Source organism: Trachinotus anak, unplaced genomic scaffold (genome assembly GCF_046630095.1).
Source record: "Trachinotus anak isolate AG129_WGS33_773 ecotype Australia unplaced genomic scaffold, CSIRO_AGI_Tana_v1 ptg000010l, whole genome shotgun sequence".
NCBI lineage: Eukaryota > Metazoa > Chordata > Actinopteri > Carangiformes > Carangidae > Trachinotus > Trachinotus anak.
Genome location: NW_027273861.1, coordinates 19,271,886 through 19,288,796, shown reverse-complemented (window position 1 = coordinate 19,288,796; position 16,911 = coordinate 19,271,886). Strand labels below are relative to the sequence as shown.

General features: G+C 44.3%; 1 protein-coding gene across 8 annotated transcripts in view; it reads left to right on the top strand.

Annotated features, from left to right (window-relative positions):
- The window catches only part of ptprsa (protein tyrosine phosphatase receptor type Sa), a 229,007-nt gene that overhangs the window by 56,091 nt on the left and 156,005 nt on the right, over positions 1-16,911 (top strand). The gene's annotated exons all lie outside the window — the stretch shown is intronic.

The following is a 16,911-nucleotide window of genomic DNA, read 5'->3' as shown; positions in this document are numbered from 1 at the left end:
CCCCTCCTCCAGGCAGACACACAGACACATCAAAGCCTCCATTCTGGTGAGATTTTGCCCCCAAATGCTCAAATCGTTTTGCATTTGAAAACATGGAGGCAAACAGCTTCCAGTCGCTTCAGCGTCCATGTATATCCGCTGGTGTGATGGCTAAACGTTCATTAGTAATTACCATGTGAAGCAACCTAAAAGTACCTGTTAAACACTTAGTAGCCAATGAAAATGGGGAAGAAATCACCGTTTCACTATGTCACTGTAAGAATCCCATGTATTGTTTCTGGCTAGTTTTCATATCCTGTGCTGCCCCGTAGATATTGATATCGTAGTAGTTTTGAGTGTAGGCTGCTGTCTGTCGTGTGCAGCAGGAGTTAGATCACTGTGATTGACGAAGCTCTTCTGTTATCCGTGTATAACAAAGAGCCCCCTGATGTTATCCTTTACATTTTGTTGCATTACTTCTTTGTTTATTTAAAGTTAATTTTCTGCCTTGAGTGGTTAATTTTGTCTGGTTGAGTTAGAAAGTTTAGATACAGCTCCAGGCCAATGGTTCTATTTTCTTTTCTTTTCTTTCTTTTTTTAAATTTTTTTTTTTTTACTTCTTTTGTTAAAGCAAGCTACAGTAAGTCAAGTGAGTCCAATCTGAATTGCAATGGATCTTAATTTTATCAGAAGATTTAAGGCTAAACCTTCCGCAGGCAACACCCCCCCCCCCCCCTTCTGCATCCTCCCACACCAACAGCAACTGCAAACCCAAAAAAAGATTAGTAATGCATTTCATTTAGGGGGGGGGTTGCTGAACGGACGAGATCAAACACTGTTGTTCTTGTTCCCGACGTTAATAAAAGTAACAGAGGAACTGAGAGAGTGCAGAGGTCTCAGGATCGGCCACAGAAAAGCAGCGTGGACTCAAGCTGGATGATGTTTACTGCTCCGAAGCTTGGGGTTGGAGGACAAGGAATTCAGTTATACCTACTAGTTAGTGGTATCTATCACATATTTTGTGCCTATTTCACATCTTGGTGAGCTTTCTTTCCAACTTGGTGGAGAATAAACATGTATTCTGTCCTTTTCTGCTATAATTGAAAAGACAACACAGATTTCTTCCAAATGCAATTCCCATTTGTAATTGAAATTCAGGTTTTTACCTATTTTGTAACTCCAGCTCATCAGTCTTGGATTCCAGTATTCGATCAGCCTGTTAGGTTGTATAAATAAACCCATTTGTCTTATGATGAGAGTCACATGTTGATTGTCAGTAGCAAGAAGGAGTCTTGTCCTTCAGAGTAATTGGACAACACGTACACCAAGAGGCTGTGCGTCAAGTGTGTTCTGGATTCTTAATGCGTCTTTAATTGAACAATTTATCACCCCTGATCACTGTCAAATAACTGGGCAAGAAAGACAAAAGGCAATGAAAATGCCAAGGATAAGCTGGCAGGCACAACTGGCTAAGCGTGACCAGCGTGTCTGTCACAGCAGCATCAGCAAGGTGCTGTTTTATTTAATTTTACTTACTTATTTCTTTATTTATTTTTGTCTGTAGAAAAAGCCGATCGATGCGTTTGAGAGTGGCAAGCTTGTAAGCAGTGCTAATGAAGAGTGGAGGAGAAGGCGGCAGTGAGAACATTACATCCTTGAAAACTTCTTTTATTGGACAAAACTTTTGATTTCTCCCCGGAGCTCCTTTCCCTACACTTGGAAGAAAAAGCTAATTGAATTGTGCCCCGGATATGATGCCTTTTTTTTTTTTTTTTTTTTTTTTTTCTCCCCCAAGTACGGAGGTCTCAGAGAAGTGTCCTCCTCAGGGTTTCGAAATTCATTTCCTTTGCAATTATTACTTTCTGAGCTGTTTTCTTTTATTTCCCCTACCTCAACAGCAGGGTGTATTCTGTCCATTTGTGACGGGATCAAAGCGGAGAAGAAAGGGGAGATTCTAGATGGCTACAGGCCTGACAGACTGACTGGGAGCTATTCAAAGTCATGTATTTTACTTCAGGTATTTGAAAGAGAGTTCAGAAGTAGTCTTTTTGACTATTTTATGTAATTTTCTTTTTTTTTTTATGGTTTGGGGTTTTTCACTTTAAGTGCATCTTTGACATTTTGACATACAACCAACTTTGGCTATTGGATGATTGAATGATTTTTAGAGGAGTAGCAAGCAGAGCTCTAGATACTTTAAGAGCTTTTTAATAGTAGAGACCTTCCAGATGCTGCATTGAAACTGACAACCAGGTGTGGAAAAAAAAATAAAAAATTTATGATCATTTTCAAGCGTAAAAAAAAATTGCCATCTGCAGAAGTCACTCTTATTGAATTAAAACACATACACTGATATATTGCATGATGTAGCAATAAAAGCAATTAATAACTTTAATCTCTTTAATTACTGTGCCACTTTTTATTTTTCTTTCTATTTTTTGCCATAGTCTAATCAGGTACGGTGTAAAATGCTTAACTCATGATGAGACCAAAACATTCATTATCAAACAATAAACATTTAATACATGTGTAGCCCTTAGCCCTTTGTTCAAGACTTTGAAGCCTACAATTTTACAGTCACCCAATTTCTAGTTTTTTTTACCACCCTGTGCCCTGTTCAGTTCATTCACATCCAGATTTGGAGCATTTTGGTGACATCGAGTGCTTTGCAATTAGTCACAAAGCACTTGACGCAACAACACAGTTAATAACAGCTACTCTGAAGTGACTGTCGACGCAGAGAGAGAGAGAGAGAGAGAGAGAGAGAGAGAAATGTGCGCTGTGCAGAGGTGCTGTTGCACTCACGGCTAATTGTGTTTATTCATTTTAATTTCCTCCGAGTGCTAAATCAGTGCTCTTCTAGCGACACGAGGTGCAATTAGTCTGACTGTGAAAACACTGCGCAGTGTGTCTCGCAGAGTGTCCCCTCCTCTCCTCTTTGATTTGTGGATTAGCCATCCCTTGTCATTCACTTTTCTTTTGTTGGCATCTAACCGGGCTCTATGAAAGTAACATGTTGCAACTTCGCAGAACCGAAGTGGAGATATCATGCAAAGAAAGAAGGCAACTCTCACTCTGACTAGACATGAGGCTCCACTGGCTGTACACAGTAGAACTTGTGGCCTTGGTTATCCATGACCTTTTACAACTTTATTTGCATTTAGGACGTATGTGTGCACTACTCGAACACGTGAATAATATTGACGATATTCTATGCCTTAGGGTCATTGTTTTGTGGTGAACTGTTGTTGGGTTTTGACATTTCCAAGAACAACTTTTGGCAACAGTAAGAACAGGAGTGACCTTTTGGCATTGAGCTGCGGTGTTTCTTTTATCAGGAAAAGTAATCACTGCAACTCTCAAGCCTGAAACATTCTTTTTGTGCTTGAAAGTCTGTAAACATACAGTGTTTCTCTTACCAAACCAGACCGCAGAACAACAACCTACTCATCTTTGTGAGTTTGGTTTGCTTTGCTCCATAAATGTTGAATGTTAGCGCCACCCCCCTACTCCACCTTCTCCGCATTTGTTTGGTGCATGAGATTGCAGATACAGCACATACTGAAATAGGTCAGCTTTAGACCTTGGTCTGTGCAAGCCCCTACAAGCTGGAGTTACCCAGAAACTCCCTTCTTTGCCTGTGCAAAACATGTTTTTGTCGTCAAAATACAACACATGCTGCTGCACCTGATTGCTGGTGGCTGGCAGAGGAATTATTGACAACTCACTCAGACGCCCCTGCTGGTGTCCTTGCCTCTAAAATTGCTGGCTCTGTCCTGAGTGGACCTTTTTGGATGTAAGGAATGGACATCGTCCTCCTGGCAGCAACCAAAAGTCATATTTACACACCCGCTTCCCTGAACTCAAATGGTCAACGCTCCAAAATAAGCCTGCAATGGTTTTGGGCAGAAATGATGCAGGTAAAGAGGCAAGGTAACAGATAAGATGAGGCCGTGATAAGGTGTGTGAACTCAGCAGGATTGATCCATCACCGGCTGAATTAAAGCCCACCTTGCATCTTGTCTGACGGTCAGGCTGCCTTTTCTTGGTTTTTCTTCATCCTTCTATCCCTCTCACTCAATTTATCTTTCTCCTTCACAACACTTTCTCTACTTCCCCACTATTCTTTCCCCCCATTTCCCTGTCTACCTCACTTTAATTGTATCACCCAGATGTGCAAAAGTGGAGAGTCTTAATCAGAGAATTTGCTGTCACCTGTGTGCTGAAGTGAAGATAGCCTCTCGTGTACACACCAATTCCATACAAGCTGGAGTTACCCAGAAACACCGTCTTTGATTGTGCAAAAAAACTATGTTTTTGTTGTCAAAATACAACACATATGTTGCTGCACCTGATTGCTGTAAATTAGGCAAATCAAGTAAATAATATCTGAGGAGAGAAGGCAGTATTTTGTAGTCTGTTTCAAAGGCAAATACATGTTACTAATCATCCCTTCGAGTCACTGAAGACTCCCACTTTGAATAGGCACTCTCAGTGCTGTTGTATAAAAATGTTTGAGCTTTTAAACCTAAGGTAGCACGATTTGTCATGACATCCCTCGCAGACTAAAACCTGAACATGGCAGTCCTAACAATTTAAAATGTCATTAAGGCTAAACCTCCGCGGGCTGGTGTGTCATTTTCCTTCTACAGACCTGCATTTTCACCCTGGCTGTAAGGGGAGAAACATGAGACTGGTGGCTGGAAGAGGAATTGTGGACCACTTACCCAGACACGCCCCTACTGGTTGCCTTGGGTCTAAAATTGCTGGCTCTGTCCTCAGCAGACCTTGCTGGATGTGAGGAATTGACATTATCCTCCTGGCAGCAACCAAAAGTCATATTTACACACCCGCTTCCCTGAACTCAAATGGTCAACGCTCCAAAATAAGCCTGCAGTGGTTTTGGGCAGAGGTGATGCAGGTTGAGAGGCAAGGTAACAGATAAGATGAGGCCGTGATAAGGTGTGTGAACTCTGGCTGAATTAAAGCCCGCCTTGCATCTTGTTGGGCTCCTCTGGTGTTTGCTTGTTTGTGGTTTTTCTTCATCCTTCTATCCCCCTCATCCCAATTTCACAACACTTTCTCTACTTCCCTGTTGTTTTTTTTCTTTCCTCATTTTCCTGTCTCCTGCACTTTGCTTTTTTTTTGCCCTTGTATCACCCAGATATGCAAAAGTACAGAGGGAGTCTTAATCAGGGAATTTGCAGTCATCATGTTATTGTGTTCAGAAGTGGAGGTAGCCTCTCACACACACACTTATTCCTGCCAGACTATTGGGTAAAGCCTTGGGGAATGCATCGACACACTGTCACCTCCCCAGCCTCCTGCCCGTTCCCTTGGTACCTCCAGGTTTTATAAAAATGATTCGCTCCAGCTCCTTCTGATGAAGTGACAGTAATCTGCTTTTGACGACAAGCAGGAGTAGACCTTCTGTTGATGCCTGCTGCTCAAGTCTGCCTCCCTCAAGATATAACACACTTGAACAAACATAGTTCATAGTTTGTTAAAGCCCGAGAGGAAACCATACCAAACAGAGTATTCACACAAACACCCATTCACTCTCCTCTCCCTCTGGCCTTGATCCCATCCTCTTTATGGTTATGGAGTTAATGTGAACTGGTGTTTCATGGTGAGAAGTAATTAACACCCAGTCTAGGACAGACATCAAATGGGCGTGTCTGGTCCTGTCTTGCTGTCTGGACGTCTCCTAATGCTTGCTGTTGGGCTGTTCCTATGTTAAGTGTGATTACCAGCTGGCTTCCCCCAGACTGATGCACAGAGGTTCCCCTTGGGGCGTCCGCCTCCTCCTACTCTTTGCAAACTAGGTCTGGCAGGAAGGGCAGCCCTGCGCCCTGGCAGTTTGACCCCTGTGAGGTTGTAGACACGTGGTAGTGGGGGGGCTAAGGACGCCCATTCTCACGCCTGAGGGGTTTGAACAGGTTGCAGTTAGCTCATTTAAACGCCGCTGATGCGGGCCGTTAGACGACCCACACCAGCCTGTTGAGCCATCTGTATAAAGTGTGTATTTTTGAAGCAAGATGTGGAAGAGTGGAATAGTTTCCAAAAACATTTCTGTTTTGCATAGACTATAATTGGAGCCTGTCAGAGCCTTGTGAGGCAATAAACTTTAAAACACTTTGCCAAAATTAAGTACGTGACAGCTCACTGGTAATGAAAATCACTTGTCTTTTCCCCTTCATGAGCCAATGTGTCGTGTTTAAGTTTCTTTAAGCAAATGTACCAAATCCTTTCGAGCTTCCTCACTGCATTTGTCAGTTCAGTGTTTATAAAAGCCCATAAATCAGCAATGTGATTGGCTGTTAGTTAGTTGGACAGTAGTCTGATTTAAATGGGGGGATCCAGCAGCTTCAGAACACTGCTACATACCATGTGATTGCCTGTGATTGATCTGCAGTGACAAAGACTGATTTATTTCTGATTGTACTGCTTCTTCACACTATGGCTCCCTCCACCTTGAGTCCCACCCTCCAGATACAACACAGCAAACAAGTGCTACTTAATGGTATTTGTCAGGCAACTCTTTCCAATGTGCTAAATTCCTACTTTATTTACTGTATGTATTTATTCAGTCACGGAAAAGTTATTGCAACCTTGCCTTTTGTATCACGCTTCAGCATCTTCCCTGTAAAGAAAAGCTGAATGTGCCCACAAGTTCAAATAGCTATTACTGTGAAGTGAAAGAACATGGTAATATTTTCATGCATTGGCAGAGCAGTGTCTGACCTTCATAAATTACGGTTATGTGAAGGGTCACAGACACCAGTCCAGTAGCCATTTCTGACGAATTCACGCCAAACATGGGCTTTTTCCAGGTTTTTGCGTCAGTGTGAAACGGTTATAAGAGAGGTGAGTGGTTTTGTGTGTGTGTATATATGTGTGTGCTTAAAGCTGTTAATCTGATGGTGCTTACTGTGCCTGCACAGAGAGCCCAGGGCAAGATGGCTTGGCTCATTCAGATGACTCCCCCGCACAACCAACCCACCCACTCATCCGCTTTCCTCCAACCCACCACCCTGTCCTTTTGTTCCTGGCCTCTCCACACATGCACACCCTCACCCAAACTTTAGGGACATCTGGTAGAAGGCGGCGGGGGGGGGGGGGGGGGCTACAGGAGGGGTAAGCACTGGGGGAAGAGAAAGGAGGAGAAGGGGAAGTAGGGCGTGGGGAGGTACACTCAGCTGCCCCAAGGGGTGGGAGGTGAGAGATGGGGATCGCAAAGAAACATGCGTATGCAGGAAAGTGGGGGGTTGTTGTCAGAGTAAAGAAAGGGAAGTGGGGTTGCTAAAAAGGAGTAGGCAGATAATTGATGGATGGAAGTAATTGTGTGTAATGCAAGCAATGAAACATGGGCCTCTGGGTAGGAGAGATATAGAGGGAGAATGAGAGGGAGCCAGTGAATAGGAGTAGAGAAAGGAGGGGGATAAAGACAGGAAAGGAAATAATGAAGAGAAGGGAGTGTGCGAGGAATAGGAGGCTACGGAGAAAGAGAGAGATGAGAAGACAGCGAGGAAGGGTAGAGAAAGGAGAGGAGATTGGGTGAGAGAAGCAGGGAAGGAGGAGCATGGGGTAAGGGAGAGGGAGGAGGCCTGATGTTCTGTTGCATCACTTAGCACAAGCTGGGGTTAAAAAGGAGTAACTACCTGCCTGTCAGGCTGATTGTTCATCCCTATGCATCAGGGGATACGCGCCCCGGTTTACGAGAGACGGCGCGGATTCACTATGTAGGCCACTTAACCACAGAAAATGGCTGCCTGTGCATCTCTGGGAGTATAAGCAGCACTGCCAGGTTGGGCTTTCGGAGCCAGTGAAGGTTGCTTTGTATGCTGATGACGCCATCATCATCTCCCTCACCACAAGATGCTCATTGTCACACCATTTTCAGGTGTTATTCTCATTTTGCCCTCTTTGTTTTCAGTCTGACTGACTGAAATAATTTATTTTGTATTAATAATTCACCCACTACAGCAACAAAAAAAAAAACCCTCCATCGAACAGCCCAATCATGAGGCCTCCCCAGTAATTACAACTCTGGCAGCCTGAGCACCTTTTTAAACAGCACGCGGAGCTCCTCTTTCAGCGTGATGGAAACAAAGCCCATGTACTCCTGCTTGGAAATTACAGCGTACCAGTGGCGCATAAAAGAGAAAGAAGACCGAGAGAAGGCACTAGAGGCAAGAGTTTCCTCTCACTTTTTCAGCGTGCATCTCAAGCTTGTCTTCCGGACGGGAAAGAAAGGTTTGTCAAGCGCATCATGGTGGAGAGCGTAAAGCCTTCCCCAGCTCCTGGGAAGATAGAGGGTGACATTTGTATGTAAATGGAGACAGGCACTCTCCACTGTATTCCAGCTGACAGGAAACGGAGTGGGCAACCTGATGTTTTCTTTTCTCTTTTGAAGAAGTTGAAGATTTAGTTGTTTCTCTGACATTTGTCTCCTGGGAATAAGGATGAATGGAAAAGGCAACTCTATGGTGTGTGGTTGTGTGTCATGCTCCTGTGCATTTGTTGCACACTCTCAACAAATTATGACATTGGCTCCTAAGAACCTTGACAGTGCAGCGTTTAACTAAGACCCATGTCCACACACACGAGTAGATTTGGGTATGTAGTGCTGAAGTATTGACCAACACACCAAAGTGGTTGTCAGAGCGCTACTATAAGCTAAGTGGATATAATTTTTTGTTGAAGTCTGTTCTGTTTGGTTTTTTCTAGTTTTTGCAGATTCTGAGAACAGGATAATTTAGGGCAGAAGAAGAATATAAATAATCCGAGTAATTCCAAAAAGGCTCTAGCACCTGCAGTGGCTGGACCCCCAGTTAACTCTTGAGTCGCAGTGTCAGGGAAGATAATCCTGATTAAAAAGTGATGGAGGCTGGGGGAAGAATGACAACATAGCAATCAGAAATACTGGCCTTGGTTGGGGAGATTAGCACTACCAGAGGGTGGTGGGAGGGGGGCTACCCCCTTGCTGCTGTCACCCTTTTGTTTATGGATCAAATCCATGGAAGACTAATGGTTTTGGAGATTTTATGTTTTTTTCCATCTGGTTTTTGGATGAGGGAAGATTGCCTTGGGCACTAAACCGCTTTATGTTTTTTTTTTTTGTTTTTGGTTTCTAGTGTTTTTTTACAGACAAGAGCAGAGGACCTGATGATGAAGCATAGGATTATTCATTTGAATGTTTAAATTCAAGAAATCGAGAGTTGATGAAGATGAGGCTGAATTTGTCTGATAGCATTGTTTATTTTTTATTTTTTCAAATGTTTCTATAGACATTGCGATAATATTGTTATTGTGAATTCTTTTGGCCACGATAATGTAGTGAAAATCTGATACTGTGACAGCCCCAGTGGTGAGTAGAAAATGAGACCACTGATTTGGGGTCTCAGACCCCTTAAATTTTCAGGAATGGCATGTCACTGAGATTAACAGGATCATTATGGAGACTCATCACGCCCCTGCTTTGAGAGGGTCAGTGCGACACAGTTATATCAGCATTCCTTGTTCCTGGACTCGTCTGGGATGTTCCACTTGGTATAAAGCATGTTTGACACTCTTACAGCTGTCTGCTGACATGAGTAGTGGAAGGAGCTGATTTGTTGCTCTGGCCAATGCTAAGACGGAGATCTAATTAAACAACACTTAGTGTCTCGCATTTGAGGGATTGTCTTGTAACCATACAGTCTCTGTTCTCCCTGTAATGACAAATTTTGTTCATCACCAGCCACATATCTTGTGGGAATATCCTGGATGCTGTCCCACTACCTGCACATTCTCAGACTGTTGTTTAAATCCCTTCAGTATGAAGCATAAAATGTAAGCAGTCACCTGTTAGCTTATCTGGTGAAAGAGGGAATTGGGCAAGCAGAGTAGGCGTACGGTAGATGGATTTTTTAAAGGGAAATAAATAAGGCTGTTATCAGACTGTCTATTTGCTGTTGATCTGGGGAGATCATGTTGACACAGAGGGAAGCAGGGAGCCAGCACTGCTCTGATTATGTTTGCAGCCTGATGCCACCAAGTGGGAACTAGAAGAGAAATGCACTTTAGAGATGGGGAGACATCATATATAACTAGATGAAGACAGCAAGAATAGCAGTAAGAGACTCTTACTTACAAACACAGTTGTAAAATCATCATCCTAAAATACAGTTTTCAGATAAACAGGGTATCTGATGGTAAGAATTACAAAAACATATTTGAATGTTTGATCCCCGAATGTCCTTGAGCAAAAAGCACCATCTGCAGTATTTCCATGCTCATTATAAGTTATTCTAAATAAAAGTGTCGGCTCTGGAAACAAAATGTGAGCACAAAGCAGGATGCTCCCACTGTGATCCAGTCTTTAAGATACCCCGCACCCCCAAGGCAGCCCCTATGACATTGGTCTTCATACAGCCCCCAGTCTGTAGTCTCAACAGGGTAGAGGTAGGGCTACAAACACAGGGACAGAAGGGAAGACAAAAGCAGGTCTGGCGTGGAAAAGGGGGTTGCCGTTCACAGCCGCACCGTACTTGCCCTTGAGTTAGTGTAGTGGAAAATGAGGGAGAGATAGAAACAACGAAATGAGAAATGACAGCGAGAGAGTTCGAAGTGGTAAGAGAGAGAGAAGGGGGGAGAGCCGACAGGAGGGAAATAGAGACTGCAGCTTGGAAACAGGAGGTAGATAGAGAGCAGAGGGCCTTCCATTTTCATGGAGATAAAGGAGCACTAATGAATTTGAACCAGTGCCCTCAAGGGATATACCATAAGGGCAAAAATAGGAAGGAGCAGATTGGGGTTTAGTGGGTTTTTAAACTACAGCCAAACTGTCTTTTAGACGCACAGGGGTGCTCCCAATTCTGCAATCACTAAGATGGCCGTCACACCGCCTGCCAACTGCCGCGGGTGAGGGCTGCGCCAGGGCTCGGTGAGGACTTGATGCCAGAGGAGATGTGCCTAACTGGCAAAGCAAGCACCACTCCTCCAGCCAACAAGATCATTTATCTGCCTATCTAACCCAGTTTTAGTTACCTCGTTTGCACAGCGCTGCATGTGTTGAAATGCTGATTGCAGTGTTGTACAGTATTGCAGTAAATTGTAGTCTGGACCCGTGTGTAAGATGGTACCAATCAGGGCCTAATTCTAAAAACTGATGCACTCATTTTAGTGTAAAATGTGTCAAAAAAAAATTATCATCCACCAATGTTTCACATGTGCTTCTCACAAATAACTACATTGAGTGATGGTTCGAGATATAATAGTGAATGGTCAACCACAAACCTGATGTTTAGCAGTGTTTTTGGATCACTAAGGACTCTGGGTTTGCCCGGAGCCTGCACCTACATACCTTATATATCATTTTTACAATGTGTTGTTTTACCACACGGAGAGACCAAACACGGCCTGTGGCAGCTACCCCCATGTGGAGGTAATGGTCTGGCCCCCAGGTTGTGAGCCTAGCCAGTTAGTAATGAAGTGGGCCCCTCCATTGTAAATCACAGAGGGGTCTTGTTTGGTTGACGCCTTTGGGAGAATTGCATGGGAATGGCATGTGTAATGAAGGGCAGCCTGGCTTTAGTGTAGGCAGACAGTCAGAGAAAGAAAGAAGGCAGCTTTGTACATGATGGATGGTGGCCTTTGCCTCTGTTTCTGTCATATGGGGTCTGAATATTAAAAGGGAACTGAAGAGATGAGACATAAGCTTGGGTGTCATATTTATGTTCAGTCAAAGGCAGTTTGTTATGTTTTATCCCCCTGGGGGTATTGGCATTTTCATCCCTCGTGGGGCTTGGGTGAAAAACCTGCAGGCCTTTTGCAGCTTGCTCCCAACACAGGCTTGGTAAAGTTGGTCGGGAAGACAACGTGTTTCTGTGAGGAGTTGACATGTTGGATGCACATTATTTTAAATTTGCACATTTGGCTGATATGCTTATCCAGATGTGACTTACACTGAAGTTGTCAGAAGAAAAATTGCACAAGCAAGCGAGTAAGAAGTGCGAGAATCAGCCTGACAATGCAACATATATTTTCTTGGCCCATGTTATTATGAACAAGTAAATGCTGAGGAGAGAGGAAGGAAGGTGATTTTTTTTTCTGAATGCAGTAAGCAATGACTAACCTATTTGGATGAAATTTCAAGTCTAACAATTTTGCTAAATTGCCTCTTGCACACTGACAGCCAACCTTAAGCCTCTCAGGCAGAGTGGAGTTGAACATAGTATGTTTATAAAAAGAAGCCAGGAGGAACCTGGGCCGTTCTTTGAAGTCAGCTATTTTCCTTCAGTTCAAGTGCGTCACTCACTTCAAAGCGGGAATTTCACACAAAATGTACTGATTTTTCCCCCCACCTCTCCTTTGTGTAGAATTTACAGCACATAAAAGGGGTCTGGGGAGACTTTGTCAGAAGGTATCTGTAACCTAAGATGACTCTGTCTACATGTATTTGTGTGTGTGTGTTTTCATGGCTTTGATAGCTGGCGGGCCTACGTAGCTGTGTGTGTGATCTTGTGCATATCCACATAAAGAGGCCTGCAGACGATGCTCGGCGGTGGTCCGAGGCTTTGCTTTTGTTAACGAGATGGAATCCAGAGAGCGTCAGCTGTGTGTGGAGCCGTAGTAAGATAGGTTTGACCCCTGCGGTTTGTGGTTCGAGAGGGGGATTTGAATGTGGTTGGTGAGTAAGACTCTTCACTAGTTGAAGTTGGCAGCCTCGCTATAAAAAAAAATAAAATAATTTTTTTAAGTTACCAAAGCCACCATATCTGCTTCAAATTCACATTCCAAGTCTGTGAAAACCAAATATGCACCAATTACAGCACAGCCTCCCATGTACTAATGACTTTGATGTCAATGAGATTAAAAGCATGCATGGAGAAAAATGGCTGGCATACCATGGGAAATGAGCTTTTGCTTGTGTGCACTGAGTTCAGTCGTGTTTGTATGGAGGGGTTTTTAGTGGTTATTAGCCTGTTCAAGCACCTTTAATTTTTTCTGCCATGATTGTAAACCTCTACTTGATGCTTTCCATTTTAATAGCTGAAGCTAGCACTGGCACACAGGCTTGTAAACAGATAAGGGTGTCCCCTCTGTTAAACACAGCAGCAGCGCACATGCGTGTGTGCATGCTCACACATATTACGCATACTCAACTGTCTTCATGTGTCTGTGTTAGTTTGTGATCGTCACATAATTTGTAACAGCAACCGTCTGTGCATGCGAAATTGTGTGCAATTCACAGCTGCAACCTTGTGTGTGTGTGTGTGTGTGTGTGTGTGTGTGTGTGTGTGTATATGTGTTTGGCTGGGCACTGAGGTGCCTTCTCTTGCCAAACATGAGTGGTGAACAATGGAGAATTGTGTCCCATTCATGTGTAGGGGTCAGAGAGTGGAGACCCAGTTTGAGGGCAAGCTATCCATCAGCCTCCTGCACAGTCTCACGTGTGGTGCTTCTACAGCCCATCACCTTCCCCCATATTCACCCACCACCACTAAGCACCCCCGGCTGCACAGCCCCAGACAAGTCTTATTCTGAAGGTGACTTTGGCCCTTAGTCCTCTTGGCTTCAATTTATCTGCTGGCCAAACAACACTGTAATTGACTCCCGAATAACAAACAGGAGGACACGCTGCCCTTCTTCAACCACGCAATATACAACACAATTTAAAAACTACTTCTGTTCATTCTGGACACCACAGATGGGATCTAATGTGCTGAAGATGTTTTCAAGAGTTCAAAATCCTTGCACACCTCCAGTGCGTCCAAAGTAACCCCCTCCCTCACAAAGCCAATTTGCACTTTGGCTTTGAATAGCAGCCAAATGCAAGAGATATTTTTACCCAGAGACCGTGATCTCACTTGATCTGAGTCGGTGCAGGTCGTTAGCTGAGGCGATTGCATGCACTTGACCTGCTGGCGCGGGCGGCGTGGGCATACAACACTGGGCGCTGAGACAGGAGGGAGGGATGAAGGGAAGGAGGGAGGGAGAATAATTCAGAGGTGTGTGTGTGTGTGTGTGTGTGTGTGTGTGTGTGTGTGTGTGTGTGTGTGTGTGTGTGTGTGTGTGTGTGCGCGCGCAGACGGACTCTCTCTCTACTCGGAATGAAGGAGAGGGAGCAATGGAGGCCGGGTGTGGGAGGAAGAGGAGGAGGAGGAGGGGTAGATGCAAGGATTCCTTTGAGACCAAGGCTGCCAGCTCTGTCAAGGAGAAGACTAGAGAGGGAGGAAGAGAGTGCATGAAAACAAGAGTATGAGTGAGAAGAGAGAAAGTATGAGAGTGAAAAGGAGAAAATAACACGGTACTATTATTACAGTGCTAGTGAGCAATTAACCAAAAAAAAAAAGAACTACTGCTACTTTGATGGACCTAATATTTCGACCCCATCGTTTGATGTGGGCCTCATGAGTTTTTAATGATGCTTCTCTTTGCCAGTGGGCAGTTGTGTACCACTTTCAGATTAGCATGTCAGCATATTGCAGGGTAGGGGAGTTGAAGGCATTAGAAGGACATGGTCGGATACCCCACAAGAGAATCTGTCCCCCCTCTCAACATTCCCCTTTCCTTCCCCTTGTTATCTTGTCGCTTCCCCTCCCTCTCCATTGAGGGATGAAACAATGCGAGTCAAAAGCTTTAAAGCTGTAATCTTCCCTTATAGCTTATTCAGTGACAAAGTCTTTCTCCCTCATTTCAGGCCCAATGTATTGCATACACCCGCCCTTACCTCAGCACCCTCTTGGTGCTTATTGCTCCTCTATTGCAGTTGCTGCCTTTGGATGACCTCTGTGGTGGGTGAAAATGGGCTAAAGGCCACAGATGGAAATAGTATCAGCTGATAAAGGCGACAGGTGATCCGCAGTGCTATATGCAGCTGAGGCAAGATTTGATTTCTTCCTGCCTGCACCTGATTCCGAGGGTTAGCTTTGGACTATTACGGGCCTGTTTGATTCTGTTTGAACTCTTCTCTCAAGTAAACATGGCAACATTGTGCAGTATCATTTGCCTTGTCGGGACATGTTTTTTTCATCATTTTCTGGGGTGATGTTATGCCGGGTTGTAGTGTTGTTGACACCAGGTGAATTATCTTCGCCTCTGCTTTCATCTCTTAGCAGCACTCGTCTCATCACTTGGCACTCCGTAAGAAATCAGATGACACCTCTTGATGTTAACTTTGGTTTCTGCATTCGCGCCAGCAAATGTCAGCCCAGCTTTCATTTGACATGATGTGCCGCCACAAAGCTCCTTCCGCCAGCTCCTTCCTCCCTTCTCTCTCTTCGCTGAAATTGGCCTGCAGTGCTTACTGGCAAGCTAAGCATGATGGGTAACGTAGTTTGCAGGTCCTCGCCGCTCATATCATTCCGAGCATTGACGATCCAGAAAAGCACACTGTCAGTGACTGTCACCTGAAGCTGTCATCTTGTCCCTCACACGTCAGCTCAGATTTCACAGCAGGCCGCAGTTTTGACAATTAGGGGCTTTAGACTGTTGAATAAGTCAGCCCCTCAGAGTAAGGCCGTTGATTGGATTAGCATCGTGACATTGCTGTTGAGGTCCTTTCGGAAGAAGGTGGATCCCCTTTGAAAACGCCCAGTGCAAACAGCTGTTGACAGTTTTGGGGTTGCTTACGTTGTGCTATGGTGTGGCAGCATTTTGTGAAGCTAACCTTGCTCGCCCCACACCCTCGCCCCTTTCAACTTACCGCATCTCAAAAGGCCTGCGGGGCTCAGCAGCATCGTAGCCCCTTGCCATTACAACCCGTCATGTGGCCATGTTTTTATTTGGTTTTGGCGCCCCAGCTGTCACGTTGAGGGTCCAGCCACTGTCACACGGTCTTCAGATGTAGGTGTTGAAGCACACAGAGCTCTGGGCTGTAAACCGGTCTGAGTCAAGTCTGGATGATGGCAGTGACCAGACTGAAGCGAGATGTAGGAAGGTTTTCTGTTCTATTCAGAGCCATGGGTGTCTAAACTTGGGGAGATTTAAACCCCACACAATGTAAAGCACTCTGTACATATAGTTGCTTCACAGCTGCATGTAGTCTGACAGCTATTGCTGTACCCATTCCCCACGGGGTGCAGTATTGTTTGGGCATTGTGAAAGGCCTCTGTCTCTATTTCTTTTATTAAGCTAGGAAGATTTGCGGAGGGTATGGACTGTTTTTAAATGCTGTCTGACTTCACATTTATCCAGTTCCACACATTGCCTCCTGGGAGCTGCCTGTTAGATACACAGATACTTTTTCTCCAAAAAAAAATGTATTTTATTCCCTCTCAGAAGGGGACGCAGTTACATCTGAATGTGGTGAACAAAAAAAAAGAATCTTTGGACATAAACAGCAGATTCACATAACGGAGCACTGAGCTCTCTACTGCAGCAGCTTGGGGTTGATTCTCCTGCTCAAAGGCATGTGGGCTCCAGTGGTGGTAGGGCAGTGTGTCACGTTCACTGGCTCCTTGCCAGGAAGTCAACTGAAAAGTGTTCGATCATAGGCTCACTCCATTTCATCTCAAACCACAACTGTCTATTTAGTTACACTTGCACATCAACATTTGGAAAAGAATAATCACTTGTACACAACTAATGAAATGGTATAAAATTGTGGTAGAAAGTTTTTGATGTGAAAGAACAGGGAGTAGGGCCATGTGAAACAAGGCAGTCACTTCCAGGGAGAAATAAAGTGATATTTTTGGACCAACAACAGCTTAAAGTGTCACAGAGAGAAAAACAGCTTTAATGTAAAGGCCTTTGTTGCCCTTAATGTCATCTTGTGTTACTCTAAAAATGCCAAAAAATGTAAGGCGGGGTAGAGAATTCTGGATAAATTTGTTTGGAGTTTTTATACCCGGGAGTCATAATGTTTTAATTTGGCTCTACCCCCTAGTTGTGAAATTTCCGTGGCCTGCTGCCGTGTAAACAAAACACATTTAGCATAATTGCACC